Below are 21,037 nucleotides of genomic sequence, written 5' to 3' on the forward strand. Positions count from 1 at the left end.
CATGCGTTTTTCCTGCCAGGGACATGCGGATGTGAAGCGTTCTTCACTTGCATTTCCGCTTGCGGGTTGACAAGCGATTTTAGCATCACTTGGAAAGTGCTTGACAACTTGGTCACACTATATAAATCCATTTATATAATGTGACCGTAAAAGAATGTTTCAAAATAAAAAATAAATCAATACTTACCCTCTGATGGCCCCCGCAGTCTTGCTTCTCTCCGTTCTCCCTTGCCGGCAAGTCGCGGTACACTGAAGGACCTGCCGACGTCAGCGTCGCGTGACCCGTCACATGACTATGACGTCAGCGCAGGTCCTCCAGTCCACCGCGATGTGCCGGCATGAGAGGAGGAGCGCAGCGGGGGCCGTCAGAAGGTAAATATAACATTTATTTTTTATTTTATTCTTTCTTTTACAGTTTCTATGATACCCGGGTCCGGAGGAGAATCTCCCATCCTCCACACCCGGGTACCATCCGCACATTGAACGCGTGTATTCCGCATGTACTTATCTAGTGAAGCGGATTCCACACGTTCTAATGCAAGTCAATGGCGGCGAAAACGCAGCACTTCCGCAAAATAATTGTTAGTGCTGCGTATTTTTCCGCAATGATAATGCGCAGTGGAAATTTCCGCATCATGTGCACAGCACACGCGGATTATCATTGGGGAACATGGCGGGCCTTCTACCAAGCGTTTTTTAAGCGTTTCTGCAGCGTTTTTGCCCCTGCAGAAACACTTAAAAACCGCATCGTGAGCACACAGCCTAAGTAAACCACATCCGGTGTAATTCATAAACTGCTGAATATGGTGCGTTTTATTAGTGGAAAAGGAAGTGGATTCGTTACCTTTTAATACATCTAGTCCGGCCGCACTGGAAATATCCTTTTAAGCACAGCCATGTCTCTGAGATCTGCAGCTGAATTGATGGATCCGTGCTAGGAGCCAATACAGAGTCAGTAGTGGGGTCTCCTGGGGGTCTATCTCATGTGATTCTCTTTTAGGACACGTGACAATGTTTCATCTTGTTCTCGTACAGGTAAATATTTCTTCATTATTCTAACCCCATTATAATAACTGGGACTATACTCCGTGGATAATGTAATGACATTATTGGTAGCGGCTGTCGTGCATTATATTATGTGTGAATATGGGATATTATATGTTGTATGCTTCCTTCCCGCAGATACTATACTCTGGCTCCATTTAACTCTTTCCATGCAGGACTCTTTTTTCCCTATAGGACTCATGAGATTTGTATGCAGACCCTGATGGTAACAGTTTCCTGGCTCCTCAGCTAAGTACAGGTGTGATGTAATTATCATAATTAACCTGTTACATTCATTGGTCGCCATTAACATGGGACTTGTGTATTTGTTCCTTGTAAATAGCACCATTGTGTTTTCAGCAGAGAGCCCTGAGTAAGACCCCTCAGGGGGTGGAAACACTTTGGTGTTCACACTAGCTGGTCGTGTTGCTGCCGTGTATTGTAACTACTTTGTGAATAAACTTCATCTTCTGTTACTTTTGGATCTCTGCTGGAACTTGTATTGTTACATTTGCTGTTCAGGCCGTCCCGGGACTTCTGAGCGGATCCCTGCAGCTGTGTCCTGGATACTACTTACTGCTGAGCTGATCTTCCATTCCCCCTCCTCCCTGCATATATCATTCCCATTATTAAGGAGTGGGTCTCCTCCACATTTATTGTGTATATGTTATAATACCCCCGGTGGCACTAAAAACCAGCGGCCTGGACCTCCAAGGCGTAGAGAGCCAGTTCATGCCACTTGTGTAGCTTGGATACCCAATAGCTGTAAGGCACAGAGGAATCACGGGGGATGTTGGTACGGTCAGCAAGGTACTCCTTCAGCATCTTCCAAAACTTTTCCCTTCTTGTCAGAGTACCTCACGAATCAGGGCCTAGGCGCTCGGAGGGTCTGAGAAAACTGTCCCAGACCTTTGACAGTGTTTCCCTGTCTTTGGTTTGTGTCTCCCTCACCTGTACTCCTTGGTTATCCAACAAAATGTGACCTCTGCCACCAGCGTTGTCAGATAATTCTTCTTCAAGGGCCTTCTGGTACTGCAACATTTTATTAGACTTCTCTGCCAGACTAGAACGTTCTCCTTGTAGCGCGGGTCTACACTGTGTTCCAAATTATTATGCAAATAATATTTTCTCAGATTTTCCAAATTCCCTATATGAATTGCAGTAATTGTAATTTTCCAGTCAAATAACTATTAGAGTACAATTGAAAGGTTTTTGTACAAACTGCCTATGATAACAGGATATTTTTTAAAAAATAAAATACTCAAACTGCACTCAAAATGCATGTTCCAAATTATTATGCACAGCAGAGTTTTCAACCTTTTTGTAACGGGTCTGGGAGGCGGAACCTCTGAGCAACTTATACAAGGGGGCGGTCCTTGTAAGGAAGCGGGTGTCGACCAGGGAAGACAGACAGGTAGTCACAGCAGGTGACCGGGACAGTCTCTGGGTAAACGGGCAGGAGGTCACGGCAAGTGACCGGGACAGTCTCTGGGTAAACGGGCAGGAGGTCACAGCAAGTGACTGGGACAGTCTCTGGGTGAACGGGCAGGAGGTCACGGCAAGTGACCGGGACAGTCTCTGGGTAAAGGGTAGGTACGACCTGTGACGGCTGAGCCTCCAGGTAGGCTATCAGGCAGATGGCACATGTGTGCTCCCAGGTGAGCAGGCGAGAGTCTCTGGATAAGCAGGTGGTCACAGCATGTGACGGCGGAGCCTCCAGGTAGGCTAACAGGCAGGTAGCAGATGAGCGCTCCCAGGTGAGCGGGCAAGAGTCTCTGGACTGGCAGGTGGTCACAGCACGTGACGGCGGAGCCTCCAGGTAGGCTAACAGGCAGGTAGCAGATGAGCGCTCCCAGGTGAGCGGGCGAGAGTCTCTGGACTGGCAGGTGGTCACAGCACGTGACGGCGGAGCCTCCAGGTAGGCTAACAGGCAGGTAGCAGATGAGCGCTCCCAGGTGAGCGGGCAAGAGTCTCTGGACTGGCAGGTGGTCACAGCACGTGACGGCGGAGCCTCCAGGTAGGCTAGCAGACAGGTAGCAGGTGAGCGCTCCCAGGTGAGCGGGCAAGCTGGTCCATAGACAGACTGACAGGTGTCGGAAGGCAGACCGTCGGACCTCAGGCTAGCAAGCAGGTAAGCGGATAACAGGCAGGAATCAGACAGCAAACTGGCAGGAAACTGGCAGGTAACTGGCAGGTAACTGGAAACGGGACCTGAGGGCTGAAGCAGAGTAGTGAACAGTGCAACAACATTGCTCGGGCACCTCCATTTTGGAGGAGGTGCCTTATATATGGTGAAGTCCTCCGGCCATTGGCCGGGGACTCCTTAGGACGGCGCGCGCGGCCCCTTTAAGAGGGGGGGAGCGCGCGTGCGCGCGCCCTAAGCACCGTGGCCGGGAAGGAGCGCGCGATGCCAGCAGAGCGGGAGGAGGACGCCGGGCTCGGAGAGGAGAGGTGAGGGGAACAGCGTCCCTGCCTAGCAGAGGGCAGGGATGTCGACGCTACAGTACCCCCCCCTTTAGGCCCCCCCTTTTTTAGGCCAGACAGAAATTTAGCAAGGATGAGAGGGGCATGGATGTTCTCCCGAGGCTCCCACGTTCTCTCTTCAGGACCAAACCCCTTCCAATCTACTAGAAAAAAAGGTCTTTCCTCTTACCCTTTTGGTGGCCAGAATGTTCTCTACCTCAAACTCGTTTTCAGCGGAAACCGGAGCAGGAAGCGTACCTGTAGACTTGGAAAAAGAGTTAAGTACCACGGGTTTGAGGAGAGATACATGGAAGGAGTTAGGGATCCGCAAGTTGGCCGGGAGTTTCAATTTATAGGCCACCGGGTTGATCTGACTGATAACCTCCAGAGGACCGATGAACCGAGGCCCTAACTTATAGGAAGGAATCTTGAGCCGGACATACTTGGACGAGAGCCAGACTTTATCCCTAGGACGGAATTGAGGAGGATCCAGACGGTTTTTGTCAGCATGTCTTTTCATACGCTCGGACGACTGAAGGAGTGCGGACCGGGTACTCTCCCACATGGAGGAAAATTTGTTAACAAGAGATTCCGCAGCCGGATTATCCACCGAGGTGGAGACGGGAAATGGGATCCGTGGATGCTGACCGAAGACTACAAAAAACGGGGATTTGGAAGAGGATTCGCTCTCGTGATTGTTGTAAGAGAATTCGGCCCATGGCAGGAGATCCACCCAGTCAGAATGGTGGGCATTAACGAAGTGCCGGAGGTAACTGGTCAGGATCTGATTGATCCGCTCCACTTGACCATTAGACTGTGGGTGGTAAGCGGAGGAGAAGTCAAGGGTGACGTCTAGCAATTTACAAGTGGCTCTCCAGAAACGTGAGGTGAACTGTACCCCACGATCCGACACGATGTGGAGGGGCAGGCCATGAAGACGGAAGATGTGGCGGATAAAGTCTTTAGCCAGCTCGAGTGCAGACGGGAGGCCTGGCAGGGGAATGAAGTGAGCCATCTTGGAAAAGCGGTCAGCGACCACCCAAATGACCGTACAACCGGCAGAGACAGGGAGATCAGTTATGAAGTCCATAGCTATATGCTGCCAGGGGGCAGCAGGTACATGAAGCGGAAGGAGGCGACCGGCTGACAGGTGTCTCGGAACTTTGTTGCGGGCGCAGGACACACAGGCAGAAACAAAGTCTATTACGTCCTTGTGCAGGGTAGGCCACCAGTAGTGCCGGGTAATAAGCTGGAGGGTCTTTTTCTGACCGGCGTGGCCAGCTAGTTTAGATGAGTGACCCCAGTGTAGGATCTTCTCCCGATCAGGTACCGATACGAACGTCTTACCGGGAGGGAGACGATTTAGACTCACGGGAGCCACCTGCATTACTCTGGAGGGATCGATGATATGTTTAGGTTCTTCCTCGAGATCAGACACCAGAAAGGATCGGGACAAGGCGTCCGCTTTGATGGTTTTGTCAGCCGGGCGAAAATGAAGAACAAAATCAAAGCGAGCAAAAAACAAGGACCACCGGGCTTGGCGCGGGTTAAGTCTCTGGGCATGCTGGAGGTAAGCCAAGTTCTTGTGGTCAGTGTAAATTATTACCGGGTGAAGAGCCCCCTCGAGCAGGTAACGCCACTCCTCTAATGCCAGCTTGATGGCCAATAACTCTCGGTCTCCTATGGAATAGTTGCGCTCAGAAGAGGAGAAGAGTTTGGAGAAGAAGCCACAAGTTACCATTCTCCCGGAAGACGATTTTTGGGTAAGTACCGCTCCGGCTCCAGAGGAGGAGGCGTCAACTTCCAGGAAGAACTGCTTGTTGCCGTCCGGGCGATGCAGCACCGGGGCGGAAGAGAAGGCCTGTTTTAAGGAAAGAAAGGCCTCCTCTGCTTCGGGCGGCCACTCTCTGGGATTAGTGCCCTTACGGGTGAGCGCGGAAATTGGGGCAGTCCGGGAAGAGAAGTGCGGTATGAAGAGGCGGTAGTAGTTGGCGAAGCCCAGGAACCGCTGAATAGCCTTCAACCCCTTCGGTCGAGGCCATTTCTCGATGGCAGACAGTTTCTCTGGATCCATTCGTAGGCCGGTCTGAGAAATAATGTAGCCCAAAAACGGAAGCGAGGTCTGCTCAAAGAGGCACTTCTCATATTTAGCGAAGAGGTGATTCTGCCTGAGCCTGAGCAGAACCTGACGAACATCCCTCCGGTGAGTCTGGAGATCCGGAGAGAAGACCAAGATGTCGTCCAGGTACACCACTACGCAGGAGTAGAGAAGGTCCCGGAAGATGTCATTGACCAACTCTTGAAAGACGGCAGGAGCGTTACAGAGACCAAAGGGCATTACCAGATATTCATAGTGGCCGTCCCGGGTGTTGCACGCAGTCTTCCATTCATCCCCCTGACGGATACGGACCAGGTTGTACGCCCCACGGAGGTCCAGTTTGGTGAAGATTCTAGCCCCCCTCAGACGATCAAATAATTCCGGAATGAGCGGAAGGGGGTACTTATTCTTCACCGTGATCTGGTTAAGGCCTCTATAGTCTATACAGGGACGGAGAGAGCCGTCCTTCTTTTTAACGAAAAAGAAGCCTGCTCCCGCCGGGGAGGTAGATTTCCAGATGAATCCCCGGGCCAGATTCTCCTCAATATATTCGGACATCGACCGGGTCTCAGCAGCGGACAATGGGTAAATACGCCCACGGGGAGGAGTAGTACCGGGTAACAGGTCGATAGGACAGTCGTATGGTCTATGAGGGGGTAATGTCTCTGCCTCCTTTTTATTAAAGACATCAGCAAATGACCAATAAGGAATCGGAAGTCCAGGTAGATTAGTTGGGGTAGGAGAAGGACGGACGGGATGAACGGGAACCAAACAAGTCTTATGGCAGTCCTGTCCCCAGCGAAGGACTTCTCCGGTCTGCCAGTCAAGCACGGGTGCATGTTTCTGGAGCCAAGGTAGGCCTAGTAAGAGGGCATGAGAGAGTCCAGGCAGAACATGAAAAGAGATGCTCTCAGAATGCAGCATTCCCACCTGCAGAGTAATGGATTCGGTGATGAGTTGGATGGGACGTGGTAAGAGGCCCCCATCCACGGCAGCGACAGATAAGGGTACAGCCAGAGGTTTGGTGGGAATGCGGTATTTTTCTACCAGGGACTGTGAAATAAGATTCCCGGCTGCTCCAGAGTCAAGTTGGGCTAGTTCGAAATAACGGTTCTCCCCGCAGATAATTGAGACTGACAGCAGCAGAGATGGAGAGGATTTATTCTTGTCTAGGTCGACCTCTCTGAGCAATCCTAGACACAGGCGTTTCCCGACCTCTCCGGGCAGGTACGGATCCGGTGCTCCTTACTGCCACAGTAGAAGCAACTCCCCTCGGCACGGCGTAAGTCCTGACGGGTTTTGACCATCTTGGTCTGGTCGACCTGCATAGGCTCAGGAGAGTGTACCTGGGGAGAAACGGAGGGAGTGACGGGTTTCTGGAAGGTAGGAGCTAGACGTGGAAACCTCCTCTCACGGGTGACCTCTTTGGCACGCTCCTGGAACCGTAGGTCAATCCGGGTGGCAAGAGTTATTAAGTCGTCGAGAGTGGTAGGAATGTCCCGACCGGCGAGTTCATCTTTAATACGGCCGGACAGACCCTCCCAGAAGACAGATACCAGAGCGTCGTTATCCCAGGCCAGCTCCGAGGCAAGGGTACGGAACCGTATGCCATATTGGCCCACGGTGAGACTTCCCTGACGGAGGCGTAGCAGAGACGATGCGGATGAGGTCTTCCGTCCGAGTTCGTCGAAGACTTTCCGGAAAGCCGTGAGAAAGGCAGGCAAGTCGGACACCAGGGGGTCTCCTCTCTCCCATAGAGGATTTAGCCAAGCCAGTGCCTCCCCCGTGAGATGGGACATGATGAAGGCTACTTTGGCCCGGTCGGAGTTAAACTGGTGGGACAGGAGTTCAAAGTGCAGGGTGCACTGGTTTATGAAACCCCGAGCCTGAGCGGAGTCGCCTCCGAAGCGAGGAGGTGCAGAAAGCCGGGGTCCGGAGCAGGATACCATGGTATTGGTGGGCAGCGGAGCTGCCGGGTTGCGAGTCATGACACTAGCGGTGGTTGCTGGCGGAGCAGTCAGAGTGTCCAGGCGAGAATTGACATTCCGCAGGTGACTCAGGATGGACTCCTGTTGGGACCTCTGACGGGACAGTTCATGACAAAGGTCCGAGAGCGAGGGAGATTGGGTGTCACCGGGTTCCATGGCCCGAGCAAACTGTAACGGGTCTGGGAGGCGGAACCTCTGAGCAACTTATACAAGGGGCGGTCCTTGTAAAGAAGCGGGTGGCGACCAGGGAAGACAGGCAGGTAGTCACAGCAGGTGACCGGGACAGTCTCTGGGTAAACGGGCAGGAGGTCACGGCAAGTGACTGGGACAGTCTCTGGGTAAACGGGCAGGAGGTCACAGCAAGTGACCGGGGCAGTCTCTGGGTGAACGGGCAGGAGGTCACAGCAAGTGACCGGGACAGTCTCTGGGTAAAGGGTAGGTATGACCTGTGACGGCTGAGCCTCCAGGTAGGCTATCAGGCAGATGGCAGATGTGTGCTCCCAGGTGAGCAGGCGAGAGTCTCTGGATAAGCAGGTGATCACAGCATGTGACGGCGGAGCCTCCAGGTAGGCTAACAGGCAGGTAGCAGATGAGCGCTCCCAGGTGAGCGGGCAAGAGTCTCTGGACTGGCAGGTGGTCACAGCACGTGACGGCGGAGCCTCCAGGTAGGCTAACAGGCAGGTAGCAGATGAGCGCTCCCAGGTGAGCGGGCGAGAGTCTCTGGACTGGCAGGTGGTCACAGCACGTGACGGCGGAGCCTCCAGGTAGGCTAACAGGCAGGTAGCAGATGAGCGCTCCCAGGTGAGCGGGCAAGAGTCTCTGGACTGGCAGGTGGTCACAGCACGTGACGGCGGAGCCTCCAGGTAGGCTAGCAGACAGGTAGCAGGTGAGCGCTCCCAGGTGAGCGGGCAAGCTGGTCCATAGACAGACTGACAGGTGTCGGAAGGCAGACCGTCGGACCTCAGGCTAGCAAGCAGGTAAGCGGATAACAGGCAGGAATCAGACAGCAAACTGGCAGGTAACTGGAAACTGGACCTGAGGGCTGAAGCAGAGTAGTGAACAGTGCAACAACATTGCTCGGGCACCTCCATTTTGGAGGAGGTGCCTTATATATGGTGAAGTCCTCCGGCCATTGGCCGGGGACTCCTTAGGACGGCGCGCGCGGCCCCTTTAAGAGGGGGGGAGCGCGCGCGCCCTAAGCACCGTGGCCGGGAAGGAGCGCGTGCTGCCAGCAGAGCGGGAGGAGGACGCCGGGCTCGGAGAGGAGAGGTGAGGGGAACAGCGTCCCTGCCTAGCAGAGGGCAGAGACGCCGACGCTAAACTTTTCATTTTAATAAAGAACAAAAAAATGGTCATTTTTGAAATTATAAGCATTAGCAGGTTATTACAAACTGAAATCAAACAGTTTTCACCTCAAAACTTTATTCTAGGTGATGTTACATTTGCACATAGGACCCTTTGTTGGAAAGGAGCTTCTGAACTCTCTCGTCCATTGAATTTGTCAGGTTTTGGATGGTTTCTGCTTCAATTGTTTTGCATGAGGACAGAATACCCTCCCAGAGCTGTTGCTTAGATGTGAACTGCCTCCCGCCATCATAGACACTCCTTTTGATGATGCTCCAGAGGTTCTCAATGGGGTTGGGGTCAGGGGAGCATGGAGGCCACACCATAATATAATATAATATCTGTCAAACAGGAGAAAAAAGAAACCAGCTTACCCACACTTCCTGGCGTCCTGAAGCATGGACCTCAAGGGACCACTTGCGTTAGAAGGAAAAATACAAAATGTTCCAGCTTCTGTCATGCGCAAAAAGATTTTAATGGTAAAATGGAAATTCCATGGAAAAAAAAGGCAAAGAAACGCGTTTCAAACGCAAGCCTGCGTTCTTAGTCAAAGCTATACCTGGAATTAACATGCGTGATTACATATAAAAGATTGTCTTTTGTATTGGTAGTTTAATCGTGTGATTTCAATCAAGATAACGTCACATAATAAAGTCATCAATAGATAAACCCCAATATAAAACTACACAAATAAGAAAGTACAAAAATATATATATATTATTGTACTTACTTGTGTAGTTTTATATTGGGGTTTTTCTATTGATGACTTTATTATGTGACGTTATCTTGATTGTCTTTTGTATTGGTAGTTTAATCATGTGATGTCAATCTTGAATTGTATTGGTGGGTCTTTTATATATAATCATGCATGTTCACTCACCTGTGCAATACTAAGGAAATCCTGAAAACATGGCCAGTTGGTGGGCCTTGAGGCCTTGAGTTGGGGAACACTGCCCTAATAGATATGCTATTGGTCAGCGACCAAGTGTGAATAGGTTTGAACACACAACTGGCAGACTTTAAATGGAGTATAATATCTGTCACGTTCCCAAAAATGTCTGGATTATTACCGCAGTAATATCTGACCACCTGAGATGATGGACAAGTTTCTGTTCTTCCACAATACAGCAATGCTATTCAAATCAACCAAATCTGGCTGTATGCTGCTAACAAGCAAATGGAGCAGTAAAAATGGTGTATTATATTGCTTTCACCAAAATTATCAGGATTAAGAGCAATAAGAATATTAGCCCTGATATCTAGGACTATGGATATGAGTAACAGCAGCAGAAAGAATATGCAAAGGATCCTATTGTGTTGTATACGCTCTCCACAAACTCTGCCTGCCTAACTCCTGCTATCACCAGGATTAATATTCAGTAGCATTAGTCTTTAGAAGGACTGTTAGTGTGGATTTGTAATGCTGTGGAATACCTCACTAAAACAACCGTCAATTCTCTCCCTCGCTCAGCAGCACCTCTCCCTACACTGTCTGATTCCACAGTAACTGTGTCGAGCATGGCGGCGCCAGGTCTTATATAGACCCAATGACGCTATGCGGCCAGCCAATCACTGTAATGCCACAACCAACATGGCTGAGGCATTACCGTGGCTGGCAGGCAATCTCTGCATGTTAATTGGCCGTCTAACACCAAACATGCAGGGAGAGGACTCAGGCTCCAGCCTGAGCATTCAAAATATGCTCGCCGAGTACCAAGCATCTCGAGCACTGAGATGCTCGGGCTAGTAGCGAATAGTGGCGAGCATGCTCACTCATCACTAATTAACCTTACTTTCAGGTTTTGATTCTACAAAATTTTCTATGAAATTCAGTGTTGGCAAAATTTTAGAAATTGTTCTTGTGTTCAGTGAGATATTAAATAAAATTTATCAAAAGGGGTGTACTCATTTATGCTGAGCAATGTTTATTAAAATTGATGAAACACAGAGAACATAATTACAGTTTCTTTCCTGTTTGACTACTCATGTTTTACAAGATATGATTTATGTGTAAAAGATTTCCCACATTCTGAACATGAATACGGCTTCTCTCCTGTGTGAATTCTCTGATGTACAAGAAGTATTGATTCATCTCTAAAGCTTCTTCCACATTGTAAACAAGAAAACGGTTTCTCCCCGGTGTGAATTCTTTGATGTCTAACAAGATCTGATTTACTTCTAAAACATTTCCCACATTCTGAACACGAATATGGCTTCTCTCCTGTGTGAATTCTTTGATGTTTAACAAGATCTGATATATTTCTAGAACATTTCCCACATTCTGAACACGAATATGGCTTCTCTCCTGTGTGAATTCTCTGATGTCTAATAAGATTCCCTTTGTCTGTAAAGCATTTTCTACATTCTGAACATGAATACGGCTTCTCTCCTGTGTGAATTTTTTGATGTCTAATAAGACTCTTTTTATCTGTAAAGCATTTCCCACATTCTGAACATGAATACGGCTTCTCTCCTGTGTGGATTTTCTGATGTATAATAAAACTCCCTTTATCTGAAAAGCATTTCCCACATTCTGAACATGAATACGGCTTCTCTCCTGTGTGGATTTTCTGATGTCTAACAAGATGTGATTTATTTGTAAAGCACCTTCCACATACTAAACATGAAAAAGGCTTTTCTCCTGTGTGAATTCTTTGATGTTGAACAAACACTGAATTGTCTATAAAACATTTCCCACATTCTGAACATGAATATGACTTCTCTCATGTGTGAATTTTCTGATGTTTAATAAGATTCCCTTTATGTCTAAAGCATTTCCCACATTCTGAACATGAATATGGCTTCTCTCCTGTGTGAATTTTATGATGTCTAATAAGGCTCCCTTTATTGATGAAGGACTTCCCACATTCTGAACATGAATATGGCTTTCCTCCTGTGTGAATTCTCTCATGTATAACAAATTGTGATTTATATGTAAAGCATTTCCCACATTCTGAACAGGAGTATGGCTTTTCTCCTTTGTGTTTTCTTTGTGTCTGAGCTGAGCTTTTAGTAAGTTGCTTGTCACACTGAAGTCTTATATCCACTTTCTCACCAGGAATTGTGGTAATAATGTGAGATTGCTCAGGAGAGGGTTCCTCATGATTTGGAGGATTATAAGAAAGTGAAGTGCTGTGAAGTCCAGGAGGTGCAGGAAGGGTGATGAGGTTTTCTCCATTAGAGTGCTTCCTGATATCTTCTTTTTTACAATTTAGTGATAAACCGTTATTCTCACAAGGATTTCCTATAAGGATGAAACATAGATTTGTGTTAAAGAAAAAAATCATATCCAAAGAGATTTCTAAATGTATTTTCTGGAGCTCACAGTGAAGACCCTCGTCAGTGAAAGTACCGGTAATAAGGAGGACAACTACATGCCATAACATTAACACAATGACGGGTAAAGTAAATGACACTTATAATCTGGTGACATTGGCACAAGTCAGGGGTGCCATAGATTAGACAGCAAATAGACAGGTCATAAAGTGAACCTGTCATCAGGAATTAACCCCTTAATGTAGCACCAGTGCCATTTCACTCTCGTAGCAAGCTTCCTATCATGCCCTCAGTGTAGAAAAGTGTCCACTCAATGGAGTTTTAATATTTCAGCACCGAATGCAAATGAGATTGACTAGTCACAAAGGTGGCCGTACATCCAGGAGCAGTCGAGCTCCGGCCACCGTAATCATGTCCACAGCATGCATAAGAGCATAATAGGAAACCTCAGAAGACTGCAATAGTGCTGAAGGTACATTAACCCCTAAGGGACCAAGATACTTTGCTCGTTATGTGGGTTAATGACCCGGCCTTATTTTACAATTCTGACCAGCATCACTTTATGTGGTAATTCAACGTATCCCACTGATTCTGAGACTGTTTTTTTCGTGATAGATTGCACTTTATGTTAGTGGTAAATTTTGGTCGTTATTATTTGCCTTTAATTATGAAAATATAAAAAAAAAACTGGCAAATTTTTTTTTTAGTATTTTGTAATTTTCAACCTGTGAATTTTTATGCCCTTAAACCAGAGAGTTATATCACACAAAATAGTTAATAAATAACATTTTCCACATGTCTACTTTACATCAGCATCATTGATGAAACTTGTTAGGAAGTTAGAAGGGTTAAACGTTTATCAGCAATTTCTCATTTTTTTCCAACAAAAATTACAAAACCATATTTTTTAGGGAAAACATCACATTTAAAGTGACTGAGGGTCCTGTTATAGAAAATACCCAAAAGTGACACTATTTTAAAAACTGCACCCCTCACAGTCCTCAAAACCACATTCAAGAAGTTTATTAACCCTTTAGGGGCTTAACAGGAATTAAAGCAAGGTGGAAGGGAAACATTTTTCCACAAAAATGTTATTTTAGCTCCAAATTTTTAATGTTCAGAAAGGTAGCAGGAGAAAATGGACCATAACATTTGTTGTACACTTTCCCCTGAGTATGTCAATGCCCCATATGTGGAGGAAAACTACAGTTTGGGTGCACAGCAGGACTCAGAAGAGAGGGAGCGCCATTTGAAGTTTGGAGTGCAAAAGTGACTGATGTAGATAGCGGACGCCATATCGCGTTTGGAGAGTCCTTGATGTGCCTAAACAGTAGGAACCTCACACAACTGACCCCATTTTGGAAACTAGACCCCTCAAGGAATTTATCTAAAATGTATGGTGAGCATTTTGAAACCACAGGAGTTTCACAGAATTTTAAGAAATTGGACCGTGAAAGTTAAAAAAAAATTTTTTTCTCCAAAAAATTTTATTTTGGCCACAAATTAATCATTTTCACAAATACATTATCTAGGGGTGTAGTGAGCGTTTTGACGCCATATGTGTTTCACAAAATGTTATACCATTGAACGGAGAAGACACAAAAAATTAATTTTTACCACTATAATGTTGTTTTAGGCCCACATTTTACATTTTCACAAGGTGAAATGGGTAAAAATGACCACATAATTTGTTACACAATTTCTGCTGAACGTGGCAGTGTACTATATGTGGCTGTACAGTACTGCTTAGCCACATGGCGAGACTCGGGAGGGAAGGAGCGCTATTATTATTATTTATTTATATAGCGCCATTGATTCCATGGTGCTGTACATAAGAAGGGGTTACATACCAGATACAGATATCACTTACAGTAAAGAACTAACAATGATAGACGGGTACAGAGGGAAGAGGACCCTGCCCTTGTGGGCTTACATTCTACAGGAGCGGGGAAGGAGACAGTAGGTTGGGGGGTTGCAGTAGCTTCGGTGTTGTTGAGGAGGCAGCGGGGTCATGGCAGGCTGTAAGCTTGTTTGAAGAGATAGGTTTTCAGGTTCCGTCTGAAGGGTCCAAATGTGGCGGATAATCAGACGTGTTGAGGCACAGACTTCCATAGGATGGGGGATATTCGGGAGAAATCTTGGAGGCGATTTGGCGAGGAAAGAATAAGTGTGGAGAAGAGAAGGAGGTCTTGCGAGGACCGGAGATTACGTAATGGAATGTATCGGGAGATTAGGGGTAAGGGAATGTATCGGGAGATTAGTTCAGAGATGTACGGAGGAGAGAGGTTATGGATGGCTTTGTAGGTCAGTGTTAATAGCTTGAACTGGATACGTTGGGCAATTGGGAGCCAGTAAAGGGATTTGCAAAGGGGGGTAGCAGAGGGGTGATGAGGCGAGCGATGGACCAGTCGAGCAGCAGAGTTAAGGATGGACTGGAGGGGTGCGAGAGTGTTGGCAGGTAGGCCACAGAGGAGGATGTTGCAGTAGTCGCGGCGGGAGATGATGAGGGCATGCACAAGCAGTTTAGTAGATTGAGGGTTGAGGAAAGGACGGATTCTGGAAATATTTTTGAGCTGGAGGCGACAGGAGGTGGCGAGAGCTTGGATGTGGGGTTTGAAGGACAGGGCAGAGTCAAAGGTTACTCCGAGGCAGCGGATTGTCGGTACAGGGGAAGCGTGATGTCCTTTATTGTGATAGAAAGATCAAGTGGGAAAGATATGCGAGTTGGGGGAAAGATGATGAGTTCAGTTTTGTCCACACTGAGCTTGAGGAAGCGAGAGGAGAAGAAGTAGGATATGGCTGATAGACACGCTGGGATTCTGGACAGCAGAGAGGTGACGTCTGGGCCAGAGAGGTGACGTCTGGGTGTCATCAGCGTACAGATGGTACTGGAAGCCATGGGATTTTATGAGCTGTCCCAGGCCAAGAGTAAAGATTGAGAAGAGAGGGGGAGGGGTGAGGATGTAGTTTGTGAGTGGGAGACGCTAAATATGCAGTTAGAAAGGTATTAGGAGATCCAAGACAGAGCAAGGTCTTTGACGCCAAAGGAAGAGAGGATCTGTAGTAGGAGGCAGTGGTCAACTGTATCGAAAGCAGAGGACAGGTTAAGAAGAAGGAGTACAGAGAATTGTCTGTTAGCTTTGGCTGTAAGTCATTGGTGATTTTGGTAAAAGCAGTTTCTGTGGAATGGTGGGGTGGAAGCCGGATTGTCGAAGAGAGAGTTAGATGAGAAGTGGGAGGAAAGTTTAGCGTGAACAAGTTGCTGAAGAAGTTTGGAGGCAAATGAGAGGAGCGATGTGGGGCGATAGCTGGACAAGGCGGTTGGGTCGAGGGATGGCTTTTTGAGGATGGGCATGATTGTGGCATGTTTGGAGGCAGCGGGGAAGGTACCAGAAGTTAGTGATAGGTTGAAGAGATGGGTTAGGGATGGGGTGAGTGTGGGGGTGAGGTTGGGGAGGAGGTGGGAAGGGATGGGGTTGAGTGCACATGTGGTGAGGTGTGATTTGGAGAGGAGACGAGTAAGGTCTCTTTCCGTGATGTTGGAAAGGGAGGTTATGGGGGAAGAACAATGGTGTGGAAAACATATGGATTGTGGTGGTTGGGCAGTAAAGACTTGCCATGTTTGGTCAATCTTGTTTTTGAAGTGTGTGGCAAACTCCTCAGCAGAGATGACGGAGGTCGGAGGGGGAAGTGGAGGGCAGAGGAGAGGGTTAAAAGTGTTGAATAGCTGTTTGGGGTTGTAGGACAGGGAAAATATGAGGGTTGTGAAGTAGGCCTGTTTAGCAGAGGTGAGTGCTGATTTGAATGCGAGTGTTGCTTGTTTGAATGCAGTGAAGTCATCTTGAGAATGTGTTTTTTTTTTCAACGCCGCTCTGCTACCCTGGATGCTTGATTGGAGCTGTTTAGTGAGGTTTTTATGCCAGGGTTGCCTATTGACTCGTCGTGCTCTGCCATGCATAAGAGGGGCAACCGAGTCAATAGCTGATGCGAGAGTGGCATTGTAGAAAGCAGTGGCACTGTTTGTGTTGTGGAGTGAAGATATGGATGTCAGTGGTAGAATAGAGTCAGAGAGTGTGTGAGTGTCTAGATATACAAGGTTTCTGAGGGGGTGTGCTAGTTGCTGGACAAGGGTGACAGGTGACGAGGACAGGGATGAGAAAGTGAGTAGATGGTGGTCAGATAGGGGAAGGGGGGAGGTTGTAAGGTTAGATAGGTCATCTGATTGTTCTTCAAATTTTTTATTAGAGTTATTAATTTTTCGAAGTCTTAAAAATTGACTGTAAGGCAGTCCGCGTTTTGCATGATACGGATGATAACTATTAAAATGTAATAACATATTAGTGGCAGCGTCTTTCCGAAACGATTCTGTCACAATAGTACCTTCCTGAATGGATACATGCACGTCTAAAAAATGTAACTCATGACCTCCAAAAGTAGAGGTGAACCTCATATTTTCTAAATTCTCTGAGTTAAGGAGCGTCACGAATTCTTCAAATTGCACTCTTGTCCCAGCCCATACCAAGAAAATGTCATCGACATATCTATGGCATGCCTTAATATATCTCAGGTAAGGATTAACACCACAATTTTTATGGACTTTAGGCAGCTATGCAAAACGCGGACTGCCTAACAGTCAATTTTTAAGACTTCGAAAAATTAATAACTCTAATAAAAAATTTGAAGAACAATCAGATGACCTATCAAAAAGATTTCTTGATAGAGGTTATCCCATGCAAGAAGTAAATTCAGCTCGCGCGAAAGCCGATAAAAAAAACTCAAAAAGAATTATTAAAAAGACAAAAAAGATCAAAAATTCATTCTAACCTTCAAATTTAGTCCAATGTCAGATATAATTAAAAAAGCTATTAATAATAATTGGCATCTTCTGGAGAGTGATAAAGATCTGACGGAAAGAGCCAGCAAAAAAACCAATAGTTTCCTATAGACGGAGCTGCAATCTGAGACCTCCTGGTGCACAACAGATTCCAGGAGGATTCTGCTAAATGGTTGGAAAGTGGTTTCTCCAAAGGGAACTGTAAGTGTGGGCATTACTCCTTCTGTAAATTTCATAGAATCGATAAATCTTTTAGAATAGGACCTTTACACACACAGTCAAGGACTTTATTTCTTGTAGAACGAATTATGTAGTTTACATAATCACATGTCCCTGCCAGTTTTATTATATTGGCAAAACCATTAGACCTTTATTTGTTTGGTTCAGGGAACACTATAATTCTACAGTATCAAAGAAAGGTTCCCCTAGATTAATCCAGCATATCTCTGAATGCCATAATGCCGACCCGACTGTGCTACGTTTTGCAGGGTTAGAACATGTTAGACCGCCAAGGGAAGGGGGAGACCGCAAAAAAATTCTATTGCAACATGAGGCTAGATGGCTATTAAATTCTGAAGCCCAGGGCCCATTAGGATTGAATGAGAAGGTAGATCTGTCAGTTTTCTTATGATACCGCTATTTTTTTGTTTGTTTCATCTTATAATGTGTTTTCAGCTTAATGATGGAAAATGTTTTTATGCATATCATTATGTTTTAATTTATTCACATATGTGTTTGTATTGGTTTAAAAGGAAGTGAACAGGTGTGTCACTTACTTTGGACCGGGTGAAGCGCCGGAAGGCAGCGAAACGGCCGTCGTCCCCCCTTTTTTCCTCTCCCCCGCACACCCTCCGGGGTCTCAGTCCAATGCTGCATGCTGAAATGCTCCGCACACAAAAATAAAGGAACGTTTTAAAGAAGACTGGGTGAGTGCTGCCTTTCCTTCTATCCTTGTTTGAGACAACATTACACAGTCTCACCCTTCACTCACCCTCCTGGGATAGAACAGCTGCGACTTTGGAAACTTCCAGGGCCGACTACCTCAACCAGTGGCTTCCCGTTTCTGGCGGGTCTCCACAGAGAGAAGGTAGCGGTAAGCTTAGGAAGCTAGTAGTCCATCAAGGTACAAGGCCAGGTGACCCGAGGGTCCCACCCTGACTTTTCTGAGAGTTTCCATTAGGCCAGATGAGCGGTGGGTCCCAATCTGGCTTCTTTGAATGGCTCCATGGGTTCCAGGTGACTGGTGGGTCCCTCCTGGTAACCCCAAACAACATATCCATGGGGCCAAGTGACTTCATCTTCCCAACCTGGTCTCCCCAAATGTATCCTTGTTCTCTGATGGTCAATGGAGCAGAGATCCTTATCTTTCCAGTCAGGGATGATACCCTTATGCCGGAGTCATGTAGAATCCAAATCTGTGTCGCTTTAAATGGAGCTGCCATGCTACCCATCTACTGTCCTGAAGGATGAGGAGGAGGGGAGGAGTCCCGAGGGGAGGAGTCCCGAGGAGATCATTTGCATATTCCCACTGCATTTTGGGGTAAGTGAAGAGTCTCCACGAGCTCAAAGAACACTGGATTTTGGCTGTTGGAGCTGAAAAGAGGACATCGGTAAACCAGGGGAGGAGTCCTGAGGAGATAATTTGCATATTCCCACTGCATTTTGGGGTAAGTGAAGAGTCTCCGCGAGCTCAAAGAACACTGGATTTTGGCTGTTGGAGCTAAAAAGAGGACATCGGTAAACCAGGGGAGGAGTCCCGAGGAGATAATTTGCATATTCCCACTGCATTTTGGGGTAAGTGAAGAGTCTCCGCGAGCTCAAAGAACACTGGATTTTGGCTGTTGGAGCTGAAAAGAGGACATCGCTAAACCAGGGGAGGAGTCTCGAGGAGATAATTTGCATATTCCCACTGCATTTTGGGGTAAGACGAAGAGTCTCCGCGAGCTCAAAGAACACTGGATTTTGGCTGCTGGAGCTGAAAAGAGGACATCGCTAAACCAGGGGAGGAGTCCCGAGGAGGTAATTTGCATATTCCCACTGCATTTTGGGGTAAGACGAAGAGTCTCCGCGAGCTCAAAGAACACTGGATTTTGGCTGTTGGAGCTGAAAAGAGGACATCGCTAAACCGCGCGCCTACCGGCGCGTGCATTTTGAAGCTTTTTTTTTAAGCTTTTTTCACTGTTTTCAGAACATTAACAATAAGAACATGGAAGAGTCCAGGAGCCATTTGGTGAGCTGCATATCCTGCTACATGTTCACAGACTTGCCAGTGGACAAGCCAAACTTCACATGCCAGAAATGCAAGCTTGTGTCCCTGTTGGAGGAAAAGTTGCGAAATCTAGAAGAGAGGTTAACTACCTTGAAAATCATTAAGGAAGGTGAAGAGTTCTTAGACAGAGCAGAATTATCTCTTCATGATTCAGAAAGAGAAAAAATTCGAACTGCACCTGAGGAAACAGAGGAATGGAAGCATGTGACCCACAGAAGCAGGAGGATCGAGAGGCAGTCAGCACCCATACTGCTCAGGAACCAGTACCAGGCTCTCACGCAGGAGAACCATGAAGAAATACAGCAAGATAAGACTTTGCCAGCAATGAATAACCTTGTAAGCCCTCAGAATCCTCCTGGATGGAGAAAGAAGAATGTTGTGAAGAAAAAACGGAGAGTGGTGATCATGGGGGATTCCCTGTTAAGAGGAACAGAGGCCGCTATCTGCAGACCAGACATAACCTCAAGAGAAATGTGCTGTCTTCCAGGAGCAAAAATTAAAGATGGGTCTGACAGGATATCAAGACTCTTCAGACCTACAGATCACTACCCATTCCTGCTAATACATGTGGGGACAAATGACACCGCAAGAAAGGACCTGGAAACCATCTGCAGTGACTTTGAAGACTTAGGCAAGAAAGTGAAAGAATTGGGAGCACAGGTGGTCTTCTCATCCATCCTCCCAGTGGATGGCCATGGAACAAGGAGGTGGAATAAGATTCTACAGGTGAACAACTGGCTACGTCGATGGTGCCGTCAACAAGGATTTGGATTTCTGGATCACGGAATGAATTACCTATACGAAGGACTACTTGCTAGAGATGGGGTGCACCTTACGAAGACTGGAAAACATGTATTTGGAAGTCGCCTTGCTACACTCATCAGGAGAGCTTTAAACTAGAACAATGTGGGAAGGGAAGCAAAAAGCCAGAAAAAGCCATACAGCTGACAAATACTATTGAGATCTCTGCTACTGGAAGTGGAAAGAAAGAACAAAGACAAAACAATTTAAATAATAAAAATATGGGAGGAAGAGAAACCAATCACAAACTAAAATGTTTTTATACAAATGCACAAAGCATGGGCAACAAACAAGGAGAATTGGAACTACTAATGCAGGAAAAGAAATATGATGTCATTGGAATCACTGAAACTTGGTGGGACGATACACATGATTGGAATAAAAGGCTGAAAGGATACAACTTATTTGCAAGAAACAGACTTGATAAACGAGGAGGAGGTGTCGCATTGTATGTTAGAAAAGCGTATATCTGCACAGAGATTGAAGCTTCAGAGACTGGGAGTTCTGTGGAAACTGTTTGGGTAAGAATACAAGGAGAGAACAACGGAAAGGACACCATTGTAGGCATTTACTACAGGCCACCTGGGCAAGCTGAAGATATGGATGAACTCTTTATGTATCAAATGACCAAGTTCTCCAAAAAATATGACGTAGTGGTCATGGGAGATTTCAACTATCCAGACATTTGTTGGGAATCTCTCTCAAGTAAAACTAACAGGTCAAGCAAATTCTTATCCTCTCTTGCTGACAACTTTATCTTCCAAAAGGTAGGGGAGAAAACAAGGGGATCTGCTACTTTGGATCTAATCCTTATAAACAGGGAGGAAATGGTTGAGGAGGTAAAGGTGGCTGGGACCCTAGGAGGCAGCGATCATGCTATTATAGAATTTTGGATAACTAGAGGAGGAAGACATGTGAAG

At 46.8% G+C, this 21,037-nt stretch overlaps 1 pseudogene; it reads right to left on the reverse strand.

Moving 5' to 3' along the window:
- Window positions 1-10,622: 10,622 nt before the first annotated feature.
- Window positions 10,623-21,037, reverse strand: part of LOC141235434 (uncharacterized) — a 193,119-nt pseudogene continuing 182,704 nt past the window's right edge.

This window comes from Phyllobates terribilis, unplaced genomic scaffold (genome assembly GCF_046119375.1).
Source record: "Phyllobates terribilis strain yellow unplaced genomic scaffold, ASM4611937v1 Scaffold_665__1_contigs__length_859303, whole genome shotgun sequence".
In the NCBI taxonomy this organism is placed as follows: Eukaryota; Metazoa; Chordata; class Amphibia; order Anura; family Dendrobatidae; genus Phyllobates; species Phyllobates terribilis.